This window comes from Sapajus apella, unplaced genomic scaffold, assembly GCF_009761245.1.
Source record: "Sapajus apella isolate SASKATOON/1434 unplaced genomic scaffold, GSC_monkey_1.0 scaffold53, whole genome shotgun sequence".
Lineage (NCBI taxonomy): Eukaryota > Metazoa > Chordata > Mammalia > Primates > Cebidae > Sapajus > Sapajus apella.
The window spans coordinates 5,849,589-5,863,411 of NW_022436993.1; the positions used below are offsets into that span (position 1 = coordinate 5,849,589).

Below are 13,823 nucleotides of genomic sequence, written 5' to 3' on the forward strand. Positions count from 1 at the left end.
TAGTTAACTTTTAACAAGTAATTATTGGAATAGTAAAAAGTTTGTATGAATTAAAATGAATAATTCTATATCATTTTAGAACTGTTACTTCATTTAAAGAGGCCATATGAAAATGAACTAGGTACTTTTTAAAATAGGAATTAACAGCAGATACGTTCAGTGTGTTAAGAAAATCTCCTCTGCCTTAAGAAAAGCTGAACACCAGTGTGTTCCTCTTTCTGTCCACATCCTTTTTTTTGTTGGGTTGGTTTTTGTTTTAATAAAACAATTTCACTGGCATTTCGCAGAAACTGACTTTTGAGGGCCCATGCATCTTACCTGTTAGATTTCTCAATTCATTATTGAAATGAAGTCTATTTCTTGTCATAATCAATTGTCAAATGAGATCCAAAATGAACCTGTTACATTCTGAGTTCTGTAGTATAGCAAAGAAAGGTAGTTTTTAAAATTTCCTCAAATGACCAATTTCGTTGCTGAAATGCAAAGGCATGAACTGGTTTTCCTTCCTTTTTTTTTCACCCTACAAACAGAACTTCATAAGTTGATCTTGAAGTCAGTGCAAACTGCTGAGTACAAACTTTGAAGGGAAATTAGGCAAATGGAGGATGATTCACAAGTAACTAATTGGCAAGTCCGTTAAACTCTTCACATGAGAGCTCCCCGTTGGGGAGAGTGTTGTGAGTGTGATTAATCATTCAAACACTTCTTTCCTTAGCTCTGCCTGCTGCTTCTGGCATTTAAATTGCTGCTTTCTCTTTGGCAACTGTATTTCTATTTTAAAAGATAGAAAGAAAAAGTATGCATTCCGAATCGCGTTAGTACTCCAGAGCTATGCTTTTCTTCCCTCCTTGTTCCTATATTTCTTTCCTAGTGTCTGTATCTCTTAAAAAATTCTTCAGCAGGGTCAGGGACCCTGAGTTCCAACTGAAGACAGGATCATAAATCTGGGGCTGTATCCTAGTCTGTTGGCTGCTTGGTTTGGAAAAAAGGGGGGCAGTTGTGACAACGCTGGCTCCAGGGTTACCTTGCAGGCCTCTGTGTACTGCAGGGATTCAGGCGGAAGATGGTCAGGGGCCAGGACCTGGGTCCAGATGCTTGGCACATTGTCACTGCCCAGTCAGTTCAATCCTCATGCCCAGTCCAAGTAACAGATATCATTTGGCACATGTGGCAAAAAATGACTAAAAGCAGCCTCGTTTTCCTCTCGCAGAGCTTGCTAATGTGCCTTTGCTGAGTGGAGTCTCCCACCGGCTGCCTCTGTCACTCCTGAGTACTGGCTACCGAAGACTGTATTTCAAAAAAACCAAACTCTTTTTCTGAGCTTATCAATGTGAACTGCGTTTTGAATACTGTTTCCCAACTGACTTGGAAAGTAGGACCAGTGACCTAGGCCCTCATAGTCTTTTGGAGGACACTGGATAGCAAAAGGAGATGAGGCATTGCCTGCTGTGTTTATTTTTCCAAAGTGCTTGCATTTTGGACAGGCAGCTCTAAATCAATGTGGCGGTTAGGAGCTCCATCGTCTGGTTTATTTCATGTTCAGACCTTTCCATTCAGCCAGGTGGGTAAATGGTCCTGACTTGTCTTGTTTGTGTGACCACCTTTTTGATACACCTGAAAAAAGTAGGTATTGGTTCGTGGAGACCACTCTGATTAAAGTAGAACATAGCAAGTAACCTACGTAATTGACCACTACTAGTGAATCTACACTTCTTAAAAATAGATTTTAAGATAAATGAAAAGGATAATGAAATGAAAACATTCCTGTTCTCAGTAAACATTTTTATCTTTCCTCTGGTTTCAATTTCTGGAGTATCTTTTAAAAATGTCGTTTCCTTGAAGACAAATTCAAAGCACAGTTCTAGAATATTCATTGTTAATAACAGTACAGTTTTAACATACATACGTAAACCTCTGTGTGTGTGTGTGTGTGTGTGTGTGTGTGCGCGCGCGCGCGCGCGTGTAATCAATACTTCTAGATTCAGAACTTTCTCTGATTCATTACGGCATTTTAAAGTTGCATGATGGGTTTGTAATAATGCTCAGAGTTGAATTATGTTCCGATCATTGTTTGGCCAACGTGATGTCCGTCGTCATACTTTCAGGGTGTGTTTCAGGGTGAATGCTGCCTGGGAGGCCTCTTCTGTGACTACAGCTGCAGTCCTGTGTCTCCCATTACCACTGGCCCCTTAAGCCTTGATTACACTTAGGTCTGGGATTTCATGCATAATTACCAAATCAGAGTATGTATTTCTACCTACCACATGTCAGGCTCTGTGCTAGACATTTTAGGGAATGCAGAAGAGAAGAAAGGTGAAGCATCACTTTCTTTAAAAACTACTACATACCAGATTCTGTGTTAGATGCTAACAAGATTTACAGAAACCCAGCATCTTGATTTTTAATGTTCTTCATGAAAATCTGCACCGCTCTTTCCAGTCTCCTAAGCTCATATGTTCATCTTTTATGCTCATACCCAGAGAAACTGGAAAGCGGGGTGCAGATTTTTATGAAGAACCATAAACAGCCTTGGGAAGTCAAGCAGAGGCTTCAGTTATGTTTCGGAGCTGGCAGAGAGGCTTGCCTCCCAGAACCAAAAAGTAATGCAGGAGGGAGCCGAAGCTGTTAAACCTAAATAGATCACATATTTGAAAGTGAGGCCTCTTGTTCACTTTGGAGGATAATACCAGGTTTCCTTTTCCCCTACTTCGTCTCCTGAATTAGAATCCCTCATTATTCACGTCTGATGCCCTTTCTTCTTTGTAACAGAGAATTCTAATTTTAAAATAATTAAGAGCTAACATTTTAAACTTCTGATGTTCTTACTTCAATTTTAAAAATAAAATTCTAAGGTGTTAAGACCTTCAGTGTATACTATACTTGAAGGTGGGGGACCAAGAATTCTGCCTTTGTCTCTAGAGTATCAAGTCTGTCCTGTGAAACTGTCTTTGACTAGTAGATTTCTCACTTTGACTTTAAACTGCCTGAGGGCAGGAGCAGTGTTTGTGTTTCCTGGCTGCCTGTCTGCTGTTTAGCACAATGCTTGGCTCAGGAGGGACTTAAGAAAGATTTGTGGTCAGGTCAGTGGTCACATCTGCAATCCCAGCTACTCAGGTGGCCAAGGCGGGAGGATCTCTTGAGCCCAGGAATTCGAGACCAGCCTGAGCAAAATAGTGAGACCCCATCTCTAAAAACATGAAAAACAAGTAAGTAAATAAGAAATCCTTGTGGAAGAAAGGGAGGGCTGACGGGGAATTTGAAGAGAAGTGAAACCTCTGGGCCCAAGCAGAAGGAAGGGACAGTCCACGAAATGTGAAGGAATTTGGATGGCGGCAGAATGGTGGGAGATAAAGACGTTAATATAAGAAGATACATAAGGACACAGGAGCACTGGGCTGATTCTGCTGCCCGCGAGCAGCCCTGTGGGTTTTGTTCAGGGAAATGGCGATGTCATGAAGTCTGTGTTTTGTTTTTCTTTTCTTTTCTTTTTTCTTTTTTTGTTTTCAAGACAGAGTCCCTCTACCTCCTGTGCTCACTTGATCCTGCCACCTCAGCCCCCTGAGTACCTGGACTATAGGCACGTGCCGCTGTGCCCAGCTGAATTTTGTTTTTTTGGTTTTTTTGTTTTTTGTAGATACAGGTTTTGCCATGTTGCCCAGGCTGGTGTTGAACTCCTGGGCTCAAGCGATCCATCCACCTTAGCCTCCCAGAGTATTGGGATTACAGGTGTGAGCCGATGCACCCAGCTGAGGTCTGTATTTTCTAAAGAGAACTGCATGATAATTTATAGAATGCATAGAAGGGAGATAAGGAAATCAGGAGGTTATGAAATATCCCAGCGAGCCAAGCCTCTGTTGCCCACCATGTGAAGTACGGAGCAGCTTCAAAAGACATTGAGAGAAGTAAACTCACAGGTTCGGTGGCCAGTGGCAATGGACAAGAGCCACAGAGGCACTGGGACCTGAGAGGCTGAGAGAGCAGGGATGCCAGTCACGGAGGGAGGGAAGTTTGGGGCAGCAGGTGGATAGGAAGGAAGTTGGAATTGCGTTTTTGACCTGTTGACTGGCGGAGGGGGTGGGATACCCAGGTAAGGCCTGTGGCCCACATTGGGCATCCTGGTCCACAACTCTGGAAGAGGTCAGGAGCAGAGGTCCAGGTGGGGGAGGATTGGCACAGACATACTTGTGGGACTCCTCCTTGGTCCAGCTGTTAACACTCAACCTGCACCATCACCCTTGTGCTTGCTTCTTGAACGCCTAAGCACTCTCATTCCTTTGGCACCAGTTGTTGCCTGTTGGGTTTGCTCCGTTTCTTCTCACAGCTTAGCTGCCCTGGCCCGGAAGGAAATTCCATCCCGCTCAGACGCGCACTGGGGCTGAGTCCCAAGGGAGGCCCCTCTCCGATTGGATACGCTCTTGATAGACTGGGGGAAGCTCCCTTACGCCCATCAGGGTCATCAGGCATTTCTTTCGCTCTTTGAGGTCCTTTTTACAAGCTGAGCAAATTACTGTTCCCATTGCCACCTGCCCTCACCAGAGACCCCAGCTTCCTGTTGGACTGTGTTTCCCGCCTCAGACCTGCTTTGGGTTTTGCCTTGTGGCTTTTGACAGAGAGCTGACAGCCAGTCATCCTTGCCACTGGGTGCTTCTCTCCAGGTTAAATGCTATGTTGGTTTACCATGAGTCTTGGGGACAGGTCCCTATCATTTTAATCTCCATCGTCAAACAGCAGCCTGAGATTTCAAAAGAGGATCTCATGGCACTTTGTGAAGTTTCTGCAACTCTGCTTCTTTCCCTGTTGGTCATTGCCTTTCATTTTTATATTCTTTTTTCTGATAAGTTGTTTCATTATTGATAAGTGCTAAATGGCACTGTGTTTTGCCCCGCTCTATAATGAAAGCCATTCTTCGCCTGAGATCACAGCTTAGACTTTCTTTGAAATTCCCCAAGGGCTTAAGACAGGGCTTTCAACACAGTGGGCATTTAATAAATCCTTGATGATGATGTTCTAATTCACACGCTGGTCTTTAACTCTCTGGCGAGGTCAGAGGACCATCTGTGCTCACTCAGATATGTCAACTGCAGACCCAGAAAGCAGCCTTCTCTGGGCAAGTTGCTCCTGTCTCCTGGGCTGTGTGATTCCAGGCATGTAATCGTAATCCTGAGCTGTCAGCAGGGCCGTGACTGGTTTTCACGTTTCAAGTCCATGAAACAGGTAGCTGGGGTTGGGGGAAAGAATATTTCCGGGAAGTTACAAGGCCTGGTTGAGTCTTTGATCCTCAGTGACTGATGCTATGACCATGAGACACTCATTCACCCCTGGTGGGTCTCAGTTTCCTCATCTGTAAAATGAGGAGAGAAACGCAGTGCTCTGTGAGGCCCCCAGCTGTCAGGTCTCTGAATGTATTACTATGCCACCATGAGGATATGGCTATCGTGTGAGATCTGCACAGCATTGACATGCTCCCTTATATGAGGGTGGCTTTACACATTTGAGCATGGCAAAGTTTAAAGTGGCCTCTTCTTCAACTAAAAAACTTTTCATACATGATTTTTAGCAGAATGTATACAAATGACTATCAATGTGGAAAAGAAAAATTATACAAGACTTACATGATTAGTTCAAAAGAATTAAATATGCAAAATGCTTGGCTGTTTAAAAAATACATGGAAAAGTAACTTACTAAATGAGGACACTTTTATGAGAGATATAAAAGATTGGTGGTAAGAATGAGCTAATTAAATTGACATTTATGTTTCCTTCCCCCTTCTGGGGGCTCCACTAATCCTGGACCTCCGACTGCGGAAATAAACATCTTCAGCACAGACGTTTAGAGGAAGCGGAAAAGGACAGCACCATTAATCCTTCGCTTTTTTTTTTTTTTTTTTTTTTTGAGAAGTCCTGCTCTTGCTGCCCAGTCTGGAGTGCAGTGGCACAATCTTGGCTCATTAATCCTTTTCTTAAGGGAAAGGACAATAAATTTCCGGTTACAAATATAAGAAGGCATTGAAGAGGAAGCTTTATCTATCATTATTTTCCTTTATTTGCTGCTGAGAGGACCGAGAAAGCACCAGAGCCTCAAACACAGCTTTTGAGGTTTGAGCTAAGGTAGCGTAAGATAGGGAAGATATCAGCTATGGAAATAGAATGTTTATTCACCAAATTGCAAAATAGGCAAAAATGAACTAAATTGTCATACTCCTACTTGCCCTGCATCTCACAGCTTTGCCCTAGAACTTGAACGTTTGTCCAACTGTTCATTTTTCTCTAGCTCCCTGACTATGCAAGGAACAAACTTAGAAGCAGCTTTTATTGGCTGTGACGTGTCCACTGCAATCGTGTATGGGTGCTGGCCTGAATAGGGAACACTTGCCAGGTCACCTCACTTGTCCAGAGACAGCCCAAGGGCTGTGGCTGGCATAGTGCATCACCTCATGGTGGATGAGTGTGTCTAGGGCACTTGCAAGATCAGGGTTAGGGCCAATCACAGACACCTGTGTACTATATGATTACATCCATATGAAATGTCCAGAAGGGGCAGATATATAGAGACAAAGATCGGTGGCCTTCCTGGGCTGGGTGGTAGGAGAAGGAATGGGAGTGATTGCAGATAGGTTCGGGGTTTCTTTTTGGAATCATGAAAATGCTCTAAAAATGATTGTGGTCATGGTTGCAAGATTTGGTGAATACAGTAAAAACTATTGAATTGTATACTTTAGGTGAATCGTATGGTATGTGAGTCATATCTCAAGCTGTTTAGGAAGAGCAGAATGTTTGGAGTTTGAAACTAGTTTAATTTATTCATTAAGAGACATTTTTTCCCAAAGTTGACTTTGGCTGCTGTATTTTGGGGGATGGGTTATAGTATCAGTATTTTTATCTAGAACTGGTGATTTTAACTAATTTCATCATTTCTAATATGAAACTATCAAGTGGATAGGAGAAAAAGAAGAAAGTATATTTGAAGAAATATAAATTGAATATAATTGAATATAAATATAAATTGAAGAAAGTATATTTTTGTGGTTTGTGTATGTTTTAGATTTTTTTCCCCCATAAACTAATAGTAAATCATCATCCATTTCCTAAGTCTCTACAAACTGACAGCAGAATAATAATTAGAAGAATGAGCAGGAAGCTTGGAGACCATTAAGTCCAGCTGTCTTTCTTTGCAGATAATCAGATAACAGAGAAAGGGAGGTGGGAGGGGAGAGTGGAGGGGAGGACTCAAAGCCTTGGCTTCAGCCCATTGCTTTTGGGAGGGGTCACCCTGACACTCCCAGACTGCTTCCTGGGTCCATTCTCTTTTGTTATCATCTTTGTCCTTTGCGCATCTCTGGTTTGAGAGGTCACAGGGAAGTGAGCAGGGGCCAGAAATAGAAGGACCTTGTGGGGTGGGAATTTTCAACCTGAAACTTCTCTGTGAAATTTTAAATTCTCCTTTTAACATCTAAGGTACTATTGAGGCCTTAGGAAATAAGTTACTGTCCCTTTTGAACTAATAGATGCAGAATCCCCAATTTTGTCTGTCTGTTTTTATTTTTTAAGAGAGTCTCTGTCAACTAGCTTGGAGTGCAGTGGTACAATGATGGCTCACTGCAGCCTCAAACTCCTGGGCTCAAGTGATCCTACAACCTCATCCTTCCTTGTAGCTAGACTTACAGGCACGCACCACCATATCTGGCTAATTTTTTAATACTTCGTAGATACACAGTCTTACTGTGTTGCCCAGGCTGGTCCCAAACTCCTGGCCTCAAGTGATCCTCCTACCTTGGCCTCCCAAAGTGCTAGGATTATGGGTATAAGTCACTGCGCTCAGCCCCAATTTTGAATTTAAATAATGTCACTTTATTGTAGACCATATAACTCTCCAAGTATGTCCATGACAAGGAATTTGCTTTTTAATGAGAGTAAGTCTCTCCAAAGCCTGGGTGGATTTCACTGGGTAATTTTATCTGGCTGCTTTCTCATGAAGACAGATGGGTAGATAAGAGTAAGTGTTTCGGAAAGTGAATATTTTACTTTGGAGATGAAGAGGACTAAACTCACTCTCTGTAAGGTGTGTTTAAGGCCTTAGTTGGGATCAGCTTCATCTCAGACTTGCCCTTTTAAATGAGGTGACATGAGAAAGAATTTTTCTAAGTGGTACCTTCTACTAGGCCTTCTTTTTTCCATGCAGAGCTGGTCTTGCACATTTCATCTTAATTTCTTTTTTTCTGGTTCCCCCCCACAGCTTAGTAATATATAGCGTGCATTTGTAGAGTAACCTAGAATTCAGCACTCCCAGTATAAAAGATTGTTCCTTTCAACCTTGGCATTCTTTCTGAGGAAAATCTGTGCAGTTTTAAGAAAAAAAAAAAAAAAAAAAAGCAGATGGGACAGTCTCAGTCTTCTAAAGGCAGAAACCCGTGACAGGAGGAAAATGAAAACCTCCAGCAATCTCAGACCACATAAACGAATTTAAATAGACATGACGCAGTGTGCCACATGGTCAGAAATGTGAAGAATTCTTAGGGTTGACATCGTCACCACAGTCTGCAGGACTCAAAGGAAGTGCTAAGTGCTTGTCCTTCTTGAGCCCTGTGTTTATTCTGTGTGAGTGTCTGACCCTGGGTCCAGGGCTTAGCAGCACAGTCGTCCTGTCTCAAAGGCTGATTCCACAAACACACCTGCCTCAGCTCCTGCATGGAGAGAAGACAGCTCCTACTCTTCCTGCTCAGTTAATGTAAAGTAGTGAACAGTCCTAGAATGAGTTCAGATAGCTGTGTATACATGTTAATAAAAGTGTAAATAACAAACTCAGGACTGCATTAGCACTGTGGCTGTTATTGATGATATTTTCTACACAGTTTACTTGGCAAAACTGAAAACCTGGAGACAGGTTTGATTTTGTGCCAGGTGGCTCACACTCTAAATTGGCATTAGAAGGTATTTGTTACTATGGAGAAATCAACTGTCCCTTTATAATGCCCACTGTACTCTAGAGCCCAGGCGAGGAAGCAGCATGGCAGGGGGAGATGGAGGCTCTGGGCGGGGCCCCTGCAGGGCACTCCATGTATATCAGCCCACCTGATGTGGAGAACTGAGTTGGGCAAGTCAGTTCTGCTCTTTGGGTCTGTTTTCCTGTCTGTATATTGTGTGTTTTGGAATAATCTCCAAGGTTGCTTCCAAACTGAATGCTCTTTGAGATTTATTTATACATGGAGGGACACCTTAGGAGCACCTGAAGGTCATTCCCAAGCTCTGTTCCCCTCAGGGGATTCCCCACCTTGGCTAAGCATCCAACATCATGCTGTGTCTTTTTTTTTTTTTTGGTGACAAAACTTTAAGCACACCAAGGAATTTCTTATTTAGTGTCAGTAGGTAGACTGTTTTGAGGCAGCATAGTGACTGTGTTAAAAATACAAGACCTCCTTCCCTCAGCTCATGTGCTCATTCTAGCCGACGTCGTCCTGCATACATCTAGAATCTGTGAAGTGTGATTTTCACTGCATCTTCTCTTTCATCTCAGCTGAGGTGATGGTTGTACTGTCCTCTGATTGGACTCTTTTTCTTGGGATGCTTGTCCTGGGTCACCTTCTGAGGTCCATGCTTTACAGCAGTTTCTAGAGCAGAGAGTCGTGTCTTCGAGTAAATCCATTTTTAGAGTCATTAAAGATCCAAGGTAGTGTCTAATTCAGCCCATTGTCTCCCCAGGGTTATTCTCCATCACTTTATAGACCTGGAAACTGAGGCTCAAAGAGGCTAAATCCTATGTACAAGAACGAGTGAATGTTCTGGATCCCAGACCAGTACCCTCACCATTACACTGTGCTGCCTTTATTTTTTATTTTTTATTTTTTGAGACAAAAAAAAAAATATATATATATATATATATATATGTATGTATATGTAGACCCCATACGTTGTATGGGTACTTGTACATAGTGTTATTAAACACTTCTTTAATTAGTAAAGTAAATGCCATGAATTATTATTCTGAACTATAAAGCTTCCCATTTTGATTGAACTAGAGGTGTAGAGAATATAATGCCTCACTGTGTTGCTCAGGTTGGAGTGCAGTGGTACGATCTCGGCTCACTGCAACCTCTGCCTCCCAGGTTCAAAGAATTCTCGTGCCTCAGCCTCCTGAGTAGCTGGAATTACAGGTGCGTGCCACCACACCTGGCTAACTTTTGTATTTGTAGCGGAGACGGGGTTTCACCATGTTGCCCAGGCTGATCTCGAACTCCTGGACTCAGGTGATCCCACTGCCTCAGCAACCCAAAGTGCTGGGACTACATGCATGAGCCACTGCACTTGGCTCATGTTGCCTTTAAAAACACATCTGCTTCATGCCTTAGAAGACAGCAAGAAAGTAAATAATAATAAAAATACGTAAACAATTTTACTTTAAGGCTATAGAAAGTCATGATCATGATTATAATGGCAGACGTTTAGTCTTTTCTTTGTGAATTCCTCTTTTTGGTTAGCTCAGAGGAAGCTTTAGACATAGAATGTTAGACATATTGCTTGGCTCCATTGTACACTAGATTCTTTATCTTCAGGTAGGAAAATGGACCTGGCGTTTCCTCTCTCACAGGAATATTGTGAAAATAAATGTAAAATAATGAGTTGGAATTTTCCAGGCCTTAGAATCATTCCAAGGATCAGGCATTTTGTGTAGAATTGCATTAACTCTTTTGATTTCCTGCTTGTCTTATCAGATAAGGCTTTTAATACATTTGATTTATGTATTTTTATATTCATAGTGATATGAAAGGTGCATTCTATGTTTTGACACAGTGTTCCTAGCTTCATTGGTTATTTGATATCCATGAATCTTAAAAATATTCAGATAGTGTGGGTTGGGCTACTCACGTGATTATTGAAGATGGTGATTTGAGACAGATTCAATATTAGAATTTTTAAAGTGTTATATCCCAGGATGAAGACATGGCTAGTATCCTAATGCAATGTCTGCATACATGACTGTAACAATGCCTTTGAAACTGAAAGGAAAGGCGAAAAATTGGGGAAGAGGTAGTATCTGAGCTAAGGAGTTCTTACATTATTTGCTTTTACATTTCTAGCCCTTTGTAAACCCATACGTTGGGCTGGGCACAGTGGCTTATGCCTGTAATCCCAGCACTTTGGGTGGCTGAGTCAGGCAGATCACTTGAGGCCAGGAGTTCGAGACCACCCTGGCTAACATGGCAAGACCCTGACACTATTAAAAATATAAAAATTAGCTGGGCATGGTGGCACACACCTATAATCCCAGCTACTCAGGAGGCTGAGGCACAAGAATCGTTTGAGCCTAGGAGATCAAGGCTGCAGTGAGCCAAGATCGCGCCACTGCACTCCAGCCTGGGCAACACAGTGAGGACCCTGTCTCAAAAAATAAAAATATAAAACTCCATACATTGTATGAGTACTTGTACATAGTATTATTAAACAGTTATTTAATTAGTAAAGTAAGTGTCATGAGTTACTCTTCTGAACTCTAAAGTTTCCCGTTTTAATTGAACTAGAGGTGTAGAGACTATCATGGGAAAGTTATGAGTCCCGGTAAGTCTGTAATTATGACATACTAGACTGAACATGCTGCACACCGGCAAAACACAGCAGAAACACCATTCCATAGACCTTGGTTCTCACGTGTGGTCTGCAGACCGGCTCCAGCAACATCGTCTGCTTCTGTAAATGTCCCACCCCTGACCTGCTGGATCAGAACCTACATTTTCACATCCCTGGATGATTCAGTTGCTTAAGTTTGAGAAGCACTGACTATGCAGCTGTTGTTTTTTTTTTTTTCACCTCATTGGCCCATGAGAGAATGTTAGACTGTCCTCTCTAATATGCATAAGAAAACGATCTATGAAACTGATGCTGCTGGAATTTCATCCTGTGCTGAATACAGTTCTCCTTTACTATTCCCCGTCCCGCCGAAAGTTATTTTACACGTATTGTCAGTTTGACAAAACTTAAGGTCTGTTCCACTTGGTCTGCCCCACCTGGCTTTCATAAACTTGATTGTTCCCACTTTGATTTTATGCCTGAAGATAATTTGCAATCTTACAGTTCCTGGAGTTCTTGTTTTATTTGGAAGAAATACCCTTTTGCAAATTAGTGATTGCGAGAAAAAAGTAAGACCACTAACAAAGAGCAATAATTGCTTTTTGGAGGGGCTAGCATTTAAAACTCTACAAGGGGAAATTCACTTTTTCTTCCTTTTTATTCTAAGTGGGAAGTAGTGTAAAGGAGTCTTGTTCATGTTTTAGGGGGAAAAAACAATGTAATTAAGAATTAAACTCTTGTTTATATAGCTATTTTCATCCTGAAAGTCATTTTTCTCTTTCTCAGTCTATCTAATAAATTTTGCTTGTCTTAAGAATAATTTGAACACTGCCAAGTCCTGCTATGTAAAGTTACTGAGGATTATGTCGATTTTTTTTCCTTCTCTCAAGATTTCTAATAAGCTAAGGAAAGCAAATTCAGTTACTTGGTGGCCTTGACTCTGCGTCTGGCAGGTGCACCTGCTTGCTTTTAGATCAAGGTGTGTTACTGCAGAATGTGTGATCCACAGTAGGGGGTGCCAGGGTGGTGAGGTGATGATCCTGGAGCATGAGGATTTGCTCATGGGGCACTTTCCTCTTCAGGCACAGGTGGGGCCTGCGTGAGCCTCTGCGCTGCTGCAATCTGATTCTACCTGAAGTGGTTCAGTCCTGTTGATTTCATCTAGAAAGGAAGGAAAGGATAAGGAGACTGGAATATACTAGACAGAAAAGGATTCTTTTTTTTGCAAATCCATGGGCAGAGCTATCTATCACTTGCCTCTCTGAAGGTATCCATGTTCCTTTAACCTGACAGCATTTTGTCACTGAGGCCTTTGAATGCCCACTTTAGAGAGGAAGTTAGAGAAAGCGTGTTTGTGTTTGAAACCCGCACAGGCCATCCCTCGGGGCCAGACAGGAAACAAAAGTCAGTGGTCAGGAGCCATCAGCAAGGATGGAGATGAGGGTGCCAGGGGCTTGCTAGACCCGGTGGCCTAGACAGCCAGTGTTGGGAGGTTAGGACAAGAGGAGGCTCCCTGGAGGATATAAGAAAGAGGAGATCTGAATGGAAGAGTCACATGGGAGGAGAAGGGTAGACCTACCTAGCCAGTGTCGCTAGCATGAACCAGATCCTAGAGTGAATGATGTCAGAAGAGCCCCTACTCAGAGCCCCTCCTTGTCCACCCTCCAGGAGATCAGTAGTTCTCAAAATTGGTGGTAGGGGGTGGAGGATGGGCCGAATTCAAATTGCCTAAGGAGGAACTGTTTTAGAAGACACTGTCTAGACTCCTGCCTCCTCCTCCCCGGCACACAGGTAGTACAGTCTGCATGTTAAGTACTCTACTAGTTGAATAGTTTACTAGCTGAGAGCTTGGGTCCTGAACCAACCACACTGGAGTCAGAATTCTAGCTCCTCCCTTACTAGCTGTGTGCCCTTTGCCCAGATGCTAGGCCTCTCTTACCCCCATCTCCTCATCTGTAAAATAATGATGATAGCGATCGTAACCATTACATGAGAATGTTACCAGAATTGGGGGAAATAATCTGTGCAAAATGCTTGGCACGATACATGTCATGTAAGGAAATGCTCAGTGACTATACAATTTTATTTTATGACTGGAACCTAATTTTATTCAGAAGAAAACTTTGAGATCTTGTCCAACTGTGAAAAGAAGAATAAAGTGATTAAAGTTACTTTGATTATAATTCTAGGCATTAGCCTGCCTGCAATTTAAGGATACTAGAATCATAGTACAATTCAAGCTGTTTTCATTTCATCTGAAAGGC

General features: G+C 42.3%; 1 protein-coding gene across 2 annotated transcripts in view; it reads left to right on the plus strand.

The window, feature by feature from the left end:
- The window catches only part of PIP4K2A (phosphatidylinositol-5-phosphate 4-kinase type 2 alpha), a 166,775-nt gene that overhangs the window by 105,567 nt on the left and 47,385 nt on the right, over positions 1 to 13,823 (plus strand). The window lies entirely within an intron of this gene.